This window comes from Procambarus clarkii, chromosome 2 (assembly GCF_040958095.1).
Source record: "Procambarus clarkii isolate CNS0578487 chromosome 2, FALCON_Pclarkii_2.0, whole genome shotgun sequence".
Classification (NCBI taxonomy): Eukaryota; Metazoa; Arthropoda; class Malacostraca; order Decapoda; family Cambaridae; genus Procambarus; species Procambarus clarkii.
Window position 1 is genome coordinate 16,022,009 of NC_091151.1, and position 15,350 is coordinate 16,037,358.

Here is a 15,350-nt window from a genome sequence, read left to right on the forward strand (position 1 = left end):
GTCTTATTAAGAATCTCTCTAAAGACACTTGTTTTTTCCCTACATTTTAAATTAACACTTGTCTGTAGTAAGACATCACATTGTCATTTAAAAGGTCAATGCAACGGCCTGCTACAGCTTTATCTGGGTGTGTTTTTTTCAACAAAACTTTGCAATTCTTCCCATACTTCACACATTTTCTTAACACTTTAGCGTTATCACGGCGCTTGAGAGCGTTACCACCTTTTGTGTTGAGGTCGCACAGCGGACTCGCTCACGAGTTACGAGAAAAAATATTTCTATAAACTTTATTTGTTATGCGATCGACTTTGGGATAGTTTGAAAATGTTTGCCATATAATTTCCGTTTTCTCTAATAGTCGCATAGCCTATTTGGGAGAATGACATAGCATTGCAACATCGAGGTAAAATCATTGTATTGTTGACACGACAAGTGTAATTGCCGTAGTTTTTTATTTGGTGCCGGTCTAACGCATCCTTGTGTTGATATTTTATATTTATGTTCTTCTAGAACATTATATTGCGAACACATTGGTACAAAAATGAAATACGTACATCGAAAATTAATGTCAGAACAGTGAAAAGAATATACACTTTTCAATAGGGGTTTCGCCGATGTGCCGTCACGGGTAACAGTTCGGCCACTTCCCACACTCTTGTTGGTGGGCTGCAACATTGATTCTACATTTATATGCATATGTCCTTGTAGGGAATTTTATTGCGATCTCAGTGATACCAAATTTAACACTGTAGGACAAGTGTGGAGTTGACAACCCTGAAAAGAGTAGAAACATTTCGTCGCTGTTTGGCGCTCACAGCTAGTGATCAATATAGTTCTTTATTTGGTGTTGGTCTAACTCATGCTTTGGTGACATTTTATACGTATGTTCTTCTAGAACATTCTATTGCGAACACATTGGTACAAAAATGAAATATTGTTGGGGTTTCACCTCTCTTCTCTCTAGTCTGGGGGTAAGCAATAGTTATGCTCAAGGTAACTCACCGTAGCCCTGCGGGTCTTCCCTCGATCCTCACGGCGCCACTGCACGCCAGGAGAGTCTCCCAGTCAATCTTAACGGCCTCTTATTAAGAAAGAGTGAGAACACGACTCGTTCACATCGACTGTCGTGTGCCCTCCCCAACAATAGGGCTCTACGGTTAATCACAAGGTCGCCAACTGGTGTTTTTAGGTGGCCAGTAACACCATCAGTGGACTGGTGGGATCAGTGGTAGCCTTGGCAAGGTCACACTCAGAAGATCAGGAATCAGGCAGGTACTTATTGTTATCACTCTATGTTTACCAGTATAATATAGTAACAAGATCAATGGAGGGGATGATATAAACACAAAGATAGTTTTGTATTTTACTTAAAATGTATGAAAGATGTCACAAAGGCCAAACAATAATCAATTAATCAACTGATCCTGACGCGGCCGGTAATTCCCACGGTTAGTACGCGATCACTAGAGAGCAACATTCTCCCCTCCTCATCAAGTGTCAAGAACAGCTGATCGCAATGGTCTCTCCGCGCGAAATTTGCTTGTTTTCTAGATTCACGCGCGCGGTTTCTTTAAAATCTCCAATATTACTAGAAACTCGCACCCATTCGATATTGGCACAAATAAACCGTATTACTCAGTTACACTGTACTCAGGCTCAAACAGTCTTTTCTACAATCAATGCTATAATGATTCACTGTAATGGCTTTACATTGTTCTTCACTCAGCAATATATTAAGAACTATTAACACTGGAGTTTTCAATACTTTCTCTCGTGGGCGATAACGCAATAATTCACTGTACTCACAAATGATTATTCACCGAATGAACATAGACATATATATGGTATATAAATCAATCAACAATACATGGAAAATAAATAGTTTCTGGGCACACAGCCTAACCTCCAAATACTGGCATAATATTATATATAATTTACCACTATATGTTCATATCAAAATCTATAGAAAGATATACACAACACAGTAAATTTATCATTGGTTCCTGGTGCCTGTACACACCAATAATCAACATGAATATTACAAGTACTCTTGATAGTACTGTCTAGCACACTGGTGCTTTATCGTGACATGGGTGAGACTTGCTCACGACATATAAAATCCTCAGGCTAGATAATATAGCTGAATTATATAGCTAACTAAAGGGGAGTGGGGAGGGAACTAGAACCACCTACTTCACCCTATCCTCCGATGAGAGTCGAGATGTAGCTCCTGGTCCTTGTGTCGGGAACGCCCCCACACTACACGTCGTCGTGTCCTACCAGAGCCTCTCGTCGTCCCACCGTTTAGCGCGTCATCTCCGTGCCTCCTCACTGCAGGTCCGTCCTCCTTCTTGACTTCTTGAAGGTTGGAGTCGGTCTCCTGGCCGTCGTCTTCTCCCAGCAACGGCTGTCGCCTACGTCTCAGCTACAGTCGTCCGGTTTCCCCAAATAGTCCTCTCCTTCCTCAGCTACCCAGTGGCTCTGTCAGCCACTACGCTGTCACGAACTGGTGAATTGCCACAGACGTCACTGCACGGCTTCACTGCTTCTTGCACAGCACCTGACTGGAGCACTTGTTGCTCAAATAACCGTCAATTCCCTCTTCTGGTTCAACACATGAACTAGGGAAGACTTCTCAGAGTACTGGCGGACTTCAGGTGACGCGTAAATCCACGGGTGCGGGAAACAACTGTCCAACTGACAGGAACATCCGTCGCACGTCCGACCTCTATGACGTGTCGTGTCTGACTGATGGCGTCAGAGTGGCGCGCGGCCCGGACCCCCTTCCTTCGTGACGTCACTTTCGCTACGGGAAGTTTTCATTGGCTCCCGGTGCCACCTTGCTGTCGGTGACCAATCCGGTGCCACTGACGTCACACGGTTTTGGCGGGAGATCAGGGAAGCAAGCGCCATCTTGGCTCCCTAAAGGGCCTAAACCACAGGCCAAAATATTACTATTTCACAAATTTCTCGGCTCCGAGAACACTTCACTCTCTCCCATATATCAAATTGTAGCCTGCAACGTAGAGAACGTTTGGGAAAAGTAGACATGACTCTTACTGCAGGCGTGGGAGAATTATAAGGGGGGGGAACTCCGTCACAGTATGTATATCGAAAATTAATGTCAGGACAGTGAAAAGAGTATACACTTTTCAGTGTTGCCGCTCGATCACCCGAAACACCGCACTATTTTCTTAGGTTGAACCTTACCACTGGCTTTCTTGGGACCCATGGCAAGATATATAACAACAACTTTTATGCTCAAATGGCCAAAAATCCGACAAAAAAACATAAATCCTTGTGGAGAATTCAGGCGGGATAGTCACTGGGCGCAAGGTACTGGTAAACTGAGGCACGATCGCTGTGCCACCACGCGCTAGTTGGCCTGTACGCGTATCAACACCCTCGTCTTCCGAGGCAACCCTCGCCTTCAGAGGCAAATTTTCCGATCAAATCCTGCTCGTATTCTGAAAAACTCGTATACAGGGACACTCGTATTCCGAGGTACCACTGTATAATAAAATGTGTGAATCATCGCTACACTCAAAAGTATTGTGATTATATTAGTGATTCAGTTATTATGTTCATAAAACAATAAGCAAATAGTTTTGCTGTCAATACACTTTATATACACATTATATATAAGTATCTACATGTTTTGTTCACCATAACTGTTCAACTAAGCTGGTATAGTGCCCAAAGAGCATAGTGGCCACCCTTACGCAGCATGACAAGTCATGCAGATGATGCCATCTCCCTCGCCAAAATGGCTTTTCCCAACACTCCTTTTGCTGTTATTACACAAAACAGGGGGGCCTCAATTTACGATGGTAATGCGTTCCAAGAGATGTAAGTCAAAATATCGTATGTCGAAACAAATTTTCCCATAAGAAATAATGGAATTGAATTAATCCGTTCCACACCCGCAAAAATATTAATTTGAAAAATACAGTTTATTCTGAATACAATTTTTTTTCTCTGACTACAATACAGTACATATGTTTATCTTATCTTTATGGAGGACTCTTGATGGCATATGGAAGATGGTTATGAGGGGGGGGGGGAGGAGAGGTGTTACTGTTTATTTATTTATTTGTTTATTTATTTATTTATATACAAGAATGTACATTGAGTTTGTGAGAATACATAGCATAGTATTTACAATCTTGTAAAGCCACTAGTACGCGCAGCATTTCAGGCAGGTCCTTAATCTAACAGATAATTTTAAGTAGATAAATAATAGCAGAATTAATAAAATAACAGATACATTGCAAGAAAAAAATGAGATGAGAGAGATTAGTAAGTATATTAAAGCACGTTGGTATATTAAAGCTCTGATTGATTACATTGACAGCTTGATTGGTAATTTAAACAAGATTAATAGGCACCATACAGCAGATTGATAGCACATATAAGAAGACAGCAATGATCACAATGGTAAAGATGTTCGGATTGGTTACATAAAGATTGGGAGATTGAGTAGCAATAGATACAGTGCAATTTTAAAGCAACAAGGTAAAAAACTTATGAAGATGAAATTAGGTACTTTTTAGTTTTGTTTTTGAATGACGCAAAAGTTGGACAACTTTTCAATTCATTAGGGAGTGAGTTCCATAGACTGGGGTCCCTTTATTTGCATAGAGTTTTTACACAGATTAAGTTTGACTGGGGGATATCAAAGAGATATTTATTTCTGTTGTGGTGATAATGGGTCCTATTACATCTGTCCAGGGAGAGTTTCAGAGCAGGATTTGCATTTAAGAACAGGGTTTTGTAAATGTAATTGACACAAGAGAATTTGTAGAGTGAGATTATGTCTAGCATGTTTAGGGAGTTAAACAAGGGGGCTGAGTGTTGTCTGAAAGCAGAATTTGTTTTAATTCTGATAGCAGATTTTTGCTGAGTGATGATGGACTTGAGGTGGTTTACAGTGGTTGAACCCCATGCACAGATACCATAATTAAGATAGGGATAGATTAGTGCATAATATAGAGAGATGAGAGCAGAGTTAGGTACATAATATCTGATTTTGGAGAGTATACCAACTGTTTTAGAGACTTTCTTAGTTATGTGTTGTATGTGGGTGCTGAAGTTGAGTCTCTTGTCTAGGAATAGGCCAAGGAACTTTCCATCATTTTTATTACTGATGTTTACATTGTCTATCTGAAGCTGAATTGCATTTGTAGATTTGCTTCCAAATAAGATGTAGTAGGTCTTTTCTATTTTAAGTGTTAGTTTGTTGATTGACATTCATAAGTGGACTCTTTTTAGTTCATTATTTACATTATTTAGTAATTACAGTGGTACCTCGGAATGCGAGTGTCCCTGTATGCAAGTTTTTCGGAAGACGAGCAGGATTTACTCCAAAAATATGTCTCGGAAGGCGAGGGTTACCTCGGGACGCGAGTTTGTTGATACGTGTACAGGCCGACTGGCGCGTGGTGGCATGGCGATCGCGCCTCAGTTTACCAGTGTCTCGTGTCCAGTGACTATCCCACCTGAATTCTTCACAAGGATTTACAGTTTTTTATCGGTTTTTTGGCCATTTGAGCATAAAAGTTGTCATTATATATCTTGCCATGGGTCTCAAGAAAGCCATTGGTAAGGTTCAACCTAAGAAAATAGTTGTGAGTAGAGGCAGTAGAGGATGTCCCTTCTTGATTAAGAAAATGTGTGAAGTATGGGAAGAACTGCAAAGTTTTGTTGAAAAAACTCACCCAGATAAAGCTGTAGCAGGCCGTTGCATTGACCTTTTAAATGATAAAGTGATGTCTTACTACAGACTAGTGTTAAAATGTAGGGAAAAACAAGTGTCATTAGATAAATTCTTAGTAAAACAAGCAAGTCCTAGTGGTATGCAGGCAAAATGTGCCAGAGTGTGCATACCAGTGAAGTCCTCACTGCCTGATGTGATAATGGAAGGGGACTCCCCTTCCAAACAGTAACTCCTCTCTTCCTCCCACCTCCTCACCATCTTCCATACGCCTACAGCATTCAACAGCAAGGTAAGTAATAACTTGAACATAGTTTTGTAGGTTTATTTAGATGAATTAGGTATAAAAATTTAGTTTGATGTGGGGTTTTTGGGGTAGTCAGGAACTGATTAATTCATTTCCCTTTATTTCTTATGGGAAAATTAGCTTCGGAATGCGAGTTTTCGGAATACGAGGCGTCTCCAGGAACCAATTAAACTCTTAAACTGAGGTATGCCTGTACCTAAGTGTAATTACCTAAGTGTAGTTACAGGATGAGAGCTACGCTCGTGGTGTCCCGTCTTCCCAGCACTCTTTGTCATATAACGCTTTGAAACTACTGACGGTCTTGGCCTCCACCACCTTCTCCCTTAACTTGTTCCAACCGTCTACCACTCTATTTGCGAAGGTGAATTTTCTTATATTTCTTCGGCATCTGTGTTTAGCTAGTTTAAATCTATGACCTCTTGTTCTTGAAGTGCCAGGTCTCAGGAAATCTTCCCTGTCGATTTTATCAATTCCTGTTACTATTTTGTATGTAGTGATCATATCACCTCTTTTTCTTCTGTCTTCTAGTTTTGGCATATTTAATGCTTCTAACCTCTCCTCGTAGCTCTTACCCTTCAGTTCTGGGAGCCACTTAGTAGCATGTCTTTGCACCTTTTCCAGTTTGTTGATGTGCTTCTTAAGATATGGGCACCACACAACAGCTGCATATTCTAGCTTTGGCCTAACAAAAGTCATGAACAATTTTTTTAGTATATTGCCATCCATGTATTTAAATGCAATTCTGAAGTTAGAAAGCATAGCATAGGCTCCTTGCACAATATTCTTTATGTGGTCCTCAGGTGATAGTTTTCTATCTAGAACCACCCCTAGATCTCTTTCTTTATCAGAATTCTTTAAAGATTTCTCACATAATATATAGGTTGTGTGGGGTCTATGTTCTCCTATTCCACATTCCATAACATGACATTTATTAACATTAAATTCCATTTGCCAAGTGGTGCTCCATCTACTTATTTTGTCCAGGTCTTCTTGAAGGGCATGACAATCATCTAAATTTCTTATCCTTCCTATTATCTTAGCATCATCAGCAAACATGTTCATATAATTCTGTATACCAACTGGTAGATCATTTATGTACACAATAAACATCACTGGTGCAAGAACTGAACCCTGTGGTACTCCACTTGTGACATTTCTCCATTCCGATACATTGCCTCTGATTACTGCCCTCATTTTTCTATCAGTCAGAAAATTTTTCATCCATGATAGAAGCTTACCTGTCACCCCCTCCAATATTTTCCAGTTTCCAGAACAACCTCTTATGTGGAACTCTGTCGAAAGCCTTTTTTAGGTCCAGATAGATGCAGTCAACCCAACCATCTCTTTCCTGTAATATCTCTGTGGCTCGATCATAGAAACTGAGTAAATTCGATACACAGGATCTTCCAGATCGAAAACCATACTGTATGTGGGTTGGGGTTAGAGTAGATGAGGGTAGTATCATCAGCAAACAATATAGGTTTCAGAATGTTAGAGACATTAGGCAGATCATTGATGTATATAAGAAATAGGAGAGGTCCCAAGATGCTGCCCTGTGGCACTCCAACGGTTATTGGTAGAGTGGGAGAGGTTATATTATTGATGGTTACACATTGGTGTCTATCACAAAGATAGGATTGGATATAGTCCAGTGAATGGCCTCGGATTCCATAATGATGGAGTTTACGTAAGAGGTAGTTGTGATTAACAGTATCAAAGGTCTTTCTCAGGTCAATGAAGAGTCCAATTGGAAACTCATTTTTGTCAAGGGCTGAGTAAATTATATCAAGGAGACTTATAATTGCATCGTTGGTACTCTTTTGGGAGCGGAAGCCAAACTGACAGGGGCCAAGTATGTCGAATTTTACGAGGTAGGAGTAGAGCTGTTTGTAGATATTTTTTTTAAATATTTTGTTAGTATGGGTAGGTTTGATATTGGTCTATAATTGTTTATGTCTGCCGGATTACCTCCTTTATGAACTGGCGTTACTCTTGCTTTTTTAAGAATATCAGGGAAGGTATGACACTCAAGGGATTTGTTGAACAGTAGAAATATGGGTGGTGCAAGGGCATGGGAGGCGCTCTTGTATACAATGAATGGGATTTCACTGATGTTCCCAGCTTTGGTTTTTAGTGAGTGTATGATGGACACAACATCTGTCAGGCTGACTGGTGAAAGGAGAAGATAGTTTGGATAGCTGCCCGAGAGATATGTGTTGATATTTGTCTGAGTCTGTGGGATTTTACTGGCAAGGTTAGCACCAACCGATGAAAAGAAGCTATTAAATTCATTTGCCATTTCTAAATCAGTTGACGGTGTAAAGCCATCCTTAGAGAGTGTTATCTGGTTGTGGGAGTGTTGTTTAGTTCCCAGGATATTAGAGATGGTATTCCATGTGCTTTTCATGTTGCCTTTTGCTTCTTTGAATCTAGTCTCATAATATGAAAGTTTAGCTTTTCTTATGATACTGGTAAGCACTGATGAGTACCTTTTAACTACTTCCTTTGTAACTAGGCCAATCCTAAATTTCTTTTCATATTCATGTTTTTTGTTGATTGATTTGAGTATGCCACTTGTGAGTCATGGGTTGTTTTTTCTTTTGTCAGTTACTTGTTTGGTAAGGAGGGGACAGTGAGTGTTGTAGAGGCTTAGAGTTTTGGAGAGAAAGAGGTTAGTTAATGAGATTATATCCTGGGTATTATTGAATTCAGATTCCCAGTTAATATTGTGAAGTGCATTTGAGAGATTGCCTAAAACTGATTCACTGTGTAGCCTGAATGAGTTTCTTGCTTTCTGGTGGTGGTGTGTCCATGTTTGCTATGAGTAAGGTAGGATAGTGGTCAGTTGTTCTGTCATAGATTACCCCAGATGTAAGGTGAGCTGTTATATTAGTCCATAAGTGATCCAAGGTAGTGGCAGATATTTGAGTGACTCGGGTGGGCTTGGTGACTGTGGGGATTAGCATACAGGAGTGCATGCTGTTACGGAAATAGTCAACTTGAGGGATATTTTGTAGACCCAGGTCAATATTGAAATCACCTCCCAGAATGATATGATTTTTGTTGAGATTGTTATATATGATGAGATTCCTTACATTATTTGAGAATGAAGCTATGTTGGTACAGTATTAGGAAATCTATAGATGGCACCGATAGTCAGGGAGGATTTAAGGGATTTACTGGAGAACTTGGCAAAGGTATATTCACAATAGTCATCTCTATCACGAATGACACTATTGCAGATGGTATCTTTGTAATATATTGCTGTGCCACCTCCTTTTTTATTAGGTCTGCAGTTGTGAATGCCTTTATAACTACAAGCTAACTTGTAGAGTTGGGTATAGTCATTACTTAGCCAAGTTTCTGTTAAAATGATGAATGGTAATTTAGTACTTAGTGCTGTGAGTAGTGCATTTATATCACCAAAATGTTTACCAAGTGATCTAAGATTTTGGTTGTAAACTGATAAGCAGGTGCTATTTAGGAGTTTGTTTTTGCTGTGTAATACCTGCAATAATGATGATCAATGTGCTGATTTGTGTGGATATGAGACAGAAGATTTCGATCAGGATCAATATCGGTATGCATATAGATGCAATAATGTCACCATACAATAAGACAAGCAATTACAGGAACAGTTAAATACTAAGTCTGCTGTAACTAGAAAGTAATTATAGCAAAACACAACAATAAATGTAAGTACACAAAAAATAGAAACAATTTGAAGTAAAGATCACCATAGATAGCTTGGAAGGATACAGAAGTTAGGTTAACCCTTGTATGGCGTCTGGCTATTTAGCATGTGTCACTCACAGGCGCATACCAAAAAAAAAAAAAAAAATAAAATATTTTTTCTTCTAAACATATTAATTTGTGTTCGCTGATCGTGGGAAAAATAATAAAAAAATCGTAAGTGGCATATATTGCCCGCCATAGGGCGGGAAGTCTGGCAAAAAACGGGCGCTGACTCAGCGTGCGTCCCTCAGCGTGACGGTCGGGACAGCTTGCCAAACCTGATAGCTTGCCAGCTGTCAGGCCGGAGTTACCACAAAGAGATAATTACCTAATTATTTCAATGTCTCTGATTTTTTGTAGTTTTTTTGCTGTAATATTATTCAATAGTGTGTAGTGTGATATATTTATATAATAAAATGAGTGAATCATCGCTGTACTCAAAAATATGGTGTGCATATTGTTGATTCAATTATGTTCATCAAACGGTGAACAAATACTTTGTCGGGTATTACACTATATACACAGGTTATATATAAGTATCTGCATGTTTTGTTCACCATATCGAACCACTAAGTTGCTATTATGAGTCAAAAAGTATTGAGGAGTGACCGCCACACACCAGCCAGCCACTCATTCCCTCAACACCTCACTCGCCCACATTCTCCTCCCACAATACTGTTTTTGCTTTTATTCACTATATACAGACGTTATATATAAGTATCTACATTCGTGTTCACCATAACGAACCACTTAGTTGGCATGCTGAGTGGCAGTGCCAGTGGCTGCCACTCCCTCCCTCCCTCACCTCACCTGACTTGCTACCATTCTCCTTCCACCATACTGTTTTTGCTTTTATATACAGACGTTATATATAAGTATTTATATGTTTTGTTCACCATAACTATACATCTAAGCTTGTATAGTGAGTAAAGGCACAAAGATGTAGCTACTCACAGAGTCAGCTGGTGGCAGCCGCCCTCAAGGTCACTAATATTTCTCCTCCAACAATACTCTTTGTGGTTTTATTACGCTATATACACACATTATATATAAGTATCTACCAATTTTATTCACCATACTTGTACAAATAAACTGGTATGGTGCCCATAGACCATAGTGGTCACCAGTAAACAACATGCTAAGTCATCAGATGACGCCACCTCCCCCAAAATGGCGGCTCCCAACCTACTCCTATTGCTGTTTATACCCTCTATACACATGTTATATATAAGTATCTACATTTGTGTTCACCATAGCAAACCACTAAGCTGGTATGGTGAGTGCAGTCAATAAAAGGTGGCCACACACAGTCAGAAGACAACGCCACCACCCTCCCTCCCACAGCATTACTCCTCCCTCCAACAGCATTACCCAGGCTGTTTAAAGGCGTCGCAGGCGGGGCGTTTAAATTATAGCGCTAGACACGAAATCATATATAAATGATGTGCGCGGTTTCGGTTTTGTCACTGATATCATTTATATATGATATGCGCGGTTTGAGGGTTATGGGTTAAGAGAGAAGATAAAAAAAATCAGTAGACTGACAAGATTAATATATAGCAAAAAAATGAAACAAATAATAATCGTAAAGTAAAAATAATCTTAAAAATAAATTATTTAATATAGCTTAGTTGTGAACCTATAATTAGTATGAACTTAAGAAAACAAAATGAGCTCAATAATTAATTACAATAAATGATGTATAAATCAAATTACAATTAAATTTAAAAAAAAAAAGTGTAAGATTATATTTATGAGCAAGATTTTACTATGACACTATGCTTCTATGTTTTACTATGACTATGTTTGGAAGGGAAGTCCCCTTCCCGCGTGATCGGGAACCATGCGCTCTTTCGATCCGAACGTGTATTAACAAATATCGTTAGTCGACGCCACTATTGTAAGTGGAGTCACATATTTCGATCAAGTTTATATTGTAACTTAAAATTATCATAAGTGGGGGCAATCATAAGTCGAGGTGCCACTGTATATACATGTTATATATAAGTATCTACATTTGTGTTCACCATAGTGAACCACTAAGCTGGTATAGTAAGTGCTGACAGTAGTAGGTGGCCACACAGAGTCAGCAGACAACACTAAAGCCCTCCCACCCTCAACATTACTCCAACCACCTTCAACAATACTCCTACCACAGCACAGTGCAATTTTTTTTTTTTTTTTTTTTTTTTTTTTTGAGATATATACAAGAGTTGTTACATTCTTGTACAGCCACTAGTACGTGTAGCGTTTCGGGCAGGTCCCTGGAATACGATCCCCTGCCGCGAAGAATCGTTTTTTCATCCAAGTACACATTTTACTGTTGCGTTAAACAGAGGCTACAGTTAAGGAATTGCGCCCAGTAAATCCTCCCCGGCCAGGATACGAACCCATGACATAGCGCTCGCGGAACGCCAGGCGAGTGTCTTGCCACTACACCACGGAGACTTATTATCACAACAATCCTACTATTATGAGAATCTTAATCATTTTTATCACAGTCAGAGGTCTTCTGTAATACTATCATCACTAAATAATATCAGTTACATATATTTTTGACATTTTTAGGCAATGCTGTGGTCACAAGCTGAACAGCAGTGCTGTGAGCTCATGCCGAGTGCACCAGCCTTGGTGGCTCACTCAGTACCGAGGCTTTCACACCCAGGAATGTTGCCCACGATTTTGAAAAAAATGGCGTCTGTTTACAAGAGCCCTGAGAAAGCTGATGTGAACCTTGTGTAGCTGCAGGCCATTTAAATGTTGCGCGGTACAGTACTCCAAAACGTCACATGAAGGGGTACGCACTCTCTCATCAGTTACTCAACACGTCATATGAAGTGTGTTGCAGTTTAAGGGTTAACAGGCTGCCTTGTGGGTGATGTAGCAATATTGCACAAGAATGGTTGTTATATAACTGGCAACACTGTACATAAGTAACTATCCTGTAAGGCAACAATAAATTTACAAGATAAATTACTGTACTATACAGTGGTACCTCGGAATACGAGTGTCCCTGAATACGAGTTTTTCGGAATATGAGCAGTATTTGCTCGGAAAATGTGCCTCAGAAGGCGAGGATGACCTCGGAAGGTGAGTTTGTTGATACGCGTACAGGCCGACCTAGCGCTTGGTGGTACGGCGATCGCCATTTCTCGTCCCTCAGTTTACCAGTACCTCGCGTCCAGTGGCTATCCCACATCAATTCTTCACCCGGATTTTCAGTATTTTGTTGGATTTTTGGTCATTTGACCATAAAAGTTGTTATTATATATCTCGCCATGGGTCCCAAGAAAGCCAGTGGTAAGGTTTAACCTAAGAAAATAGTGCGGCATTTCGGGCGATCGAGGAGCAACACTTAAAACTGTATACTCTTTTCACTGTCCTGACATTAATTTTCGATGTACGTATTTCATTTTTGTACCAATGTGTTCGCAATAGAATGTTCTAGAAGAACATAAGTATAAAATGTCACACAAGGATGCGTTAGACTGGCTCCAAATAAAAAACTACGTCGATTACACTTGTCGTGTCAACAATACAATGGTCTTACCTCGATGGTGCAATGCTATGCCGTTCTCCCAAATAGGCTATGCGGCTATTAGAGAAAATGGAAATTTCATGGGGAACATTTTCAAACTATCCCAAAGTCAATCGCATTACAAATGGAGTTTATAGAAATACTTTTTCTCGTGACTTGTGAGCGAGTCCGCTGTGCTACCTCAACACAAAAAGTGGTAACGTCATCGAGCGCCGTGATAACGCTAAAGTGTTAAGAAAATGTGTGAAGTATGGGAAGAATTGCAAAGTTTTGTTGAAACAACTTGCCCAGATAAAGCTGTAGCAGGCCGTTGCATTGACCTTTTAAATGACAATGTGATGTCTTACTACATACAAGTGTTAAAATGTAGGGAAAAAACAAATGACTTTAGACAGGTTCTTAGTAAGACAAGCAAGTCTTAGTGGTATGCAGGCAAAACGTGCCAGAGTGTGCACACCAGTGAAGTCCTCGCTGCCTGATGTTATAATGGAAGGGGACTTCCCTTCCAAACAGTAACACCTCTTCTTCTCCCGCCTCCTCCTCACCATCTTCCATATGCCAACAGGCAGTAAGTAATAACTTGAGCATAGTTTTGTTGGTTTATTTAGATGAATTAGGTATAAAATTTAGTTTCAATTTGGGTTTTTGGGGTAGTCAGGAACGGATTAATTAATTTCCCATTATTTCTTATGGGGAAATTAGCTTCGGAATACGAGTTTTCGGAATACAAGCTGTCTCCAGGAACGGATTAAACTCTTAAACCGAGGTACCACTGCATATATATGGTAACCTGAAATAAAACTAAGTCTTTGACTTTAGTAAGGACTTGGAGAAACAATATAAATGAAAGCTTTGAGGTTGTAAAATATGTGGGAAGATGTAGGTGTACATCTTTATGTAGATGTAGTCAAATACCTCCTCCTAAGTCCGTAATGCAAAAGTGAGCATAATATTTTGAAGACAAATCAAAGTACAGTGACACCTTGGCTTACGAATGCCCCTCTTTACGAACTTTTCGGGTTATGAGCCCAATTTCTTCCTAAAATCTGAATCGGATTACAAACTTTGCCTCGGGTAACGTAGTCTGTTGATACGCGTATGGCTGACCTAGCATGTGGTGGCACGGCGATCGCGCTTAAATTTACCAATGCCACCCACCTAGTGACAATCGAGCTAGACTTCTTTATAAAGAATTTCAGTGTTTTCCGGATTTTTGGGTATTTGAACATAAAAATTATTATTATATATCTTGTCATGGGTCCCAAGAAAGCCAGTGGTAAGGTTCAAATAAAGAAAACACATGTGAGGATGACCATAGAGGGAAAAACAAGAGACAATTCGTAAACATGAAAATAGTACACGGGTTGTTGAACTAACTTGGCAGTACAACAAATCTATGTCAATGATATGCACTGTAATTGCTAAGAAAAAGGACATTATGAGTGCTAAAGTGGCAAAAGGCATATTGGCAATCACGAAATAAAGAACACAAACACTTGAGGATTTTGAAAAGTTATTAATTTGGATACACGACAAAGAGTTAGCGGGTGATAGTGTTTCAGAGGCCATCATTTGTGTAAAAGCAAGGCTATTGCATGAAGATCTTTTAAAGAAAACCCCTGGAACAAGTGTTGCAGATATGAATGAGTTTAAAGCGAGCAGGAGATGGTTTGAGAAATTTAGAAAAAGAAGTGGCATTCACAATGTAAGAGTTGAGTGTTGTGTGGTGTGAGTTGGTGGAGGAAACACAGCGAAGAAATCCTAGCCCATCACAAGAAGCAGCAATAAGAGGCAGCTGAGGAAATTTTTTCAGGGGAGGAGGAGGCAGTACAAAATGTCACTTCCGCAGCAATTAGAAGTGGTGTAGACTATGGAAAGAAATGCAAACTTTTGTTGAAACGACTCACCCAGAGCAAGCTGTAGTAGGCCGTGGCATTAACCTTTTTAATGACACTGATGTCTCACTACAGACAAGTTTTACAACATTGGGAAAAACAAGCCTTTATGGAAAGGTTTTTATTGAGAAAAACAAGCAGCGAGCCACAAGCAGGTCCTAG

At 39.8% G+C, this 15,350-nt stretch overlaps 1 protein-coding gene across 2 annotated transcripts in view; it reads left to right on the plus strand.

The window, feature by feature from the left end:
* Positions 1-15,350, plus strand: part of LOC123762220 (zinc finger protein 84) — a 79,407-nt gene that overhangs the window by 12,847 nt on the left and 51,210 nt on the right. The window lies entirely within an intron of this gene.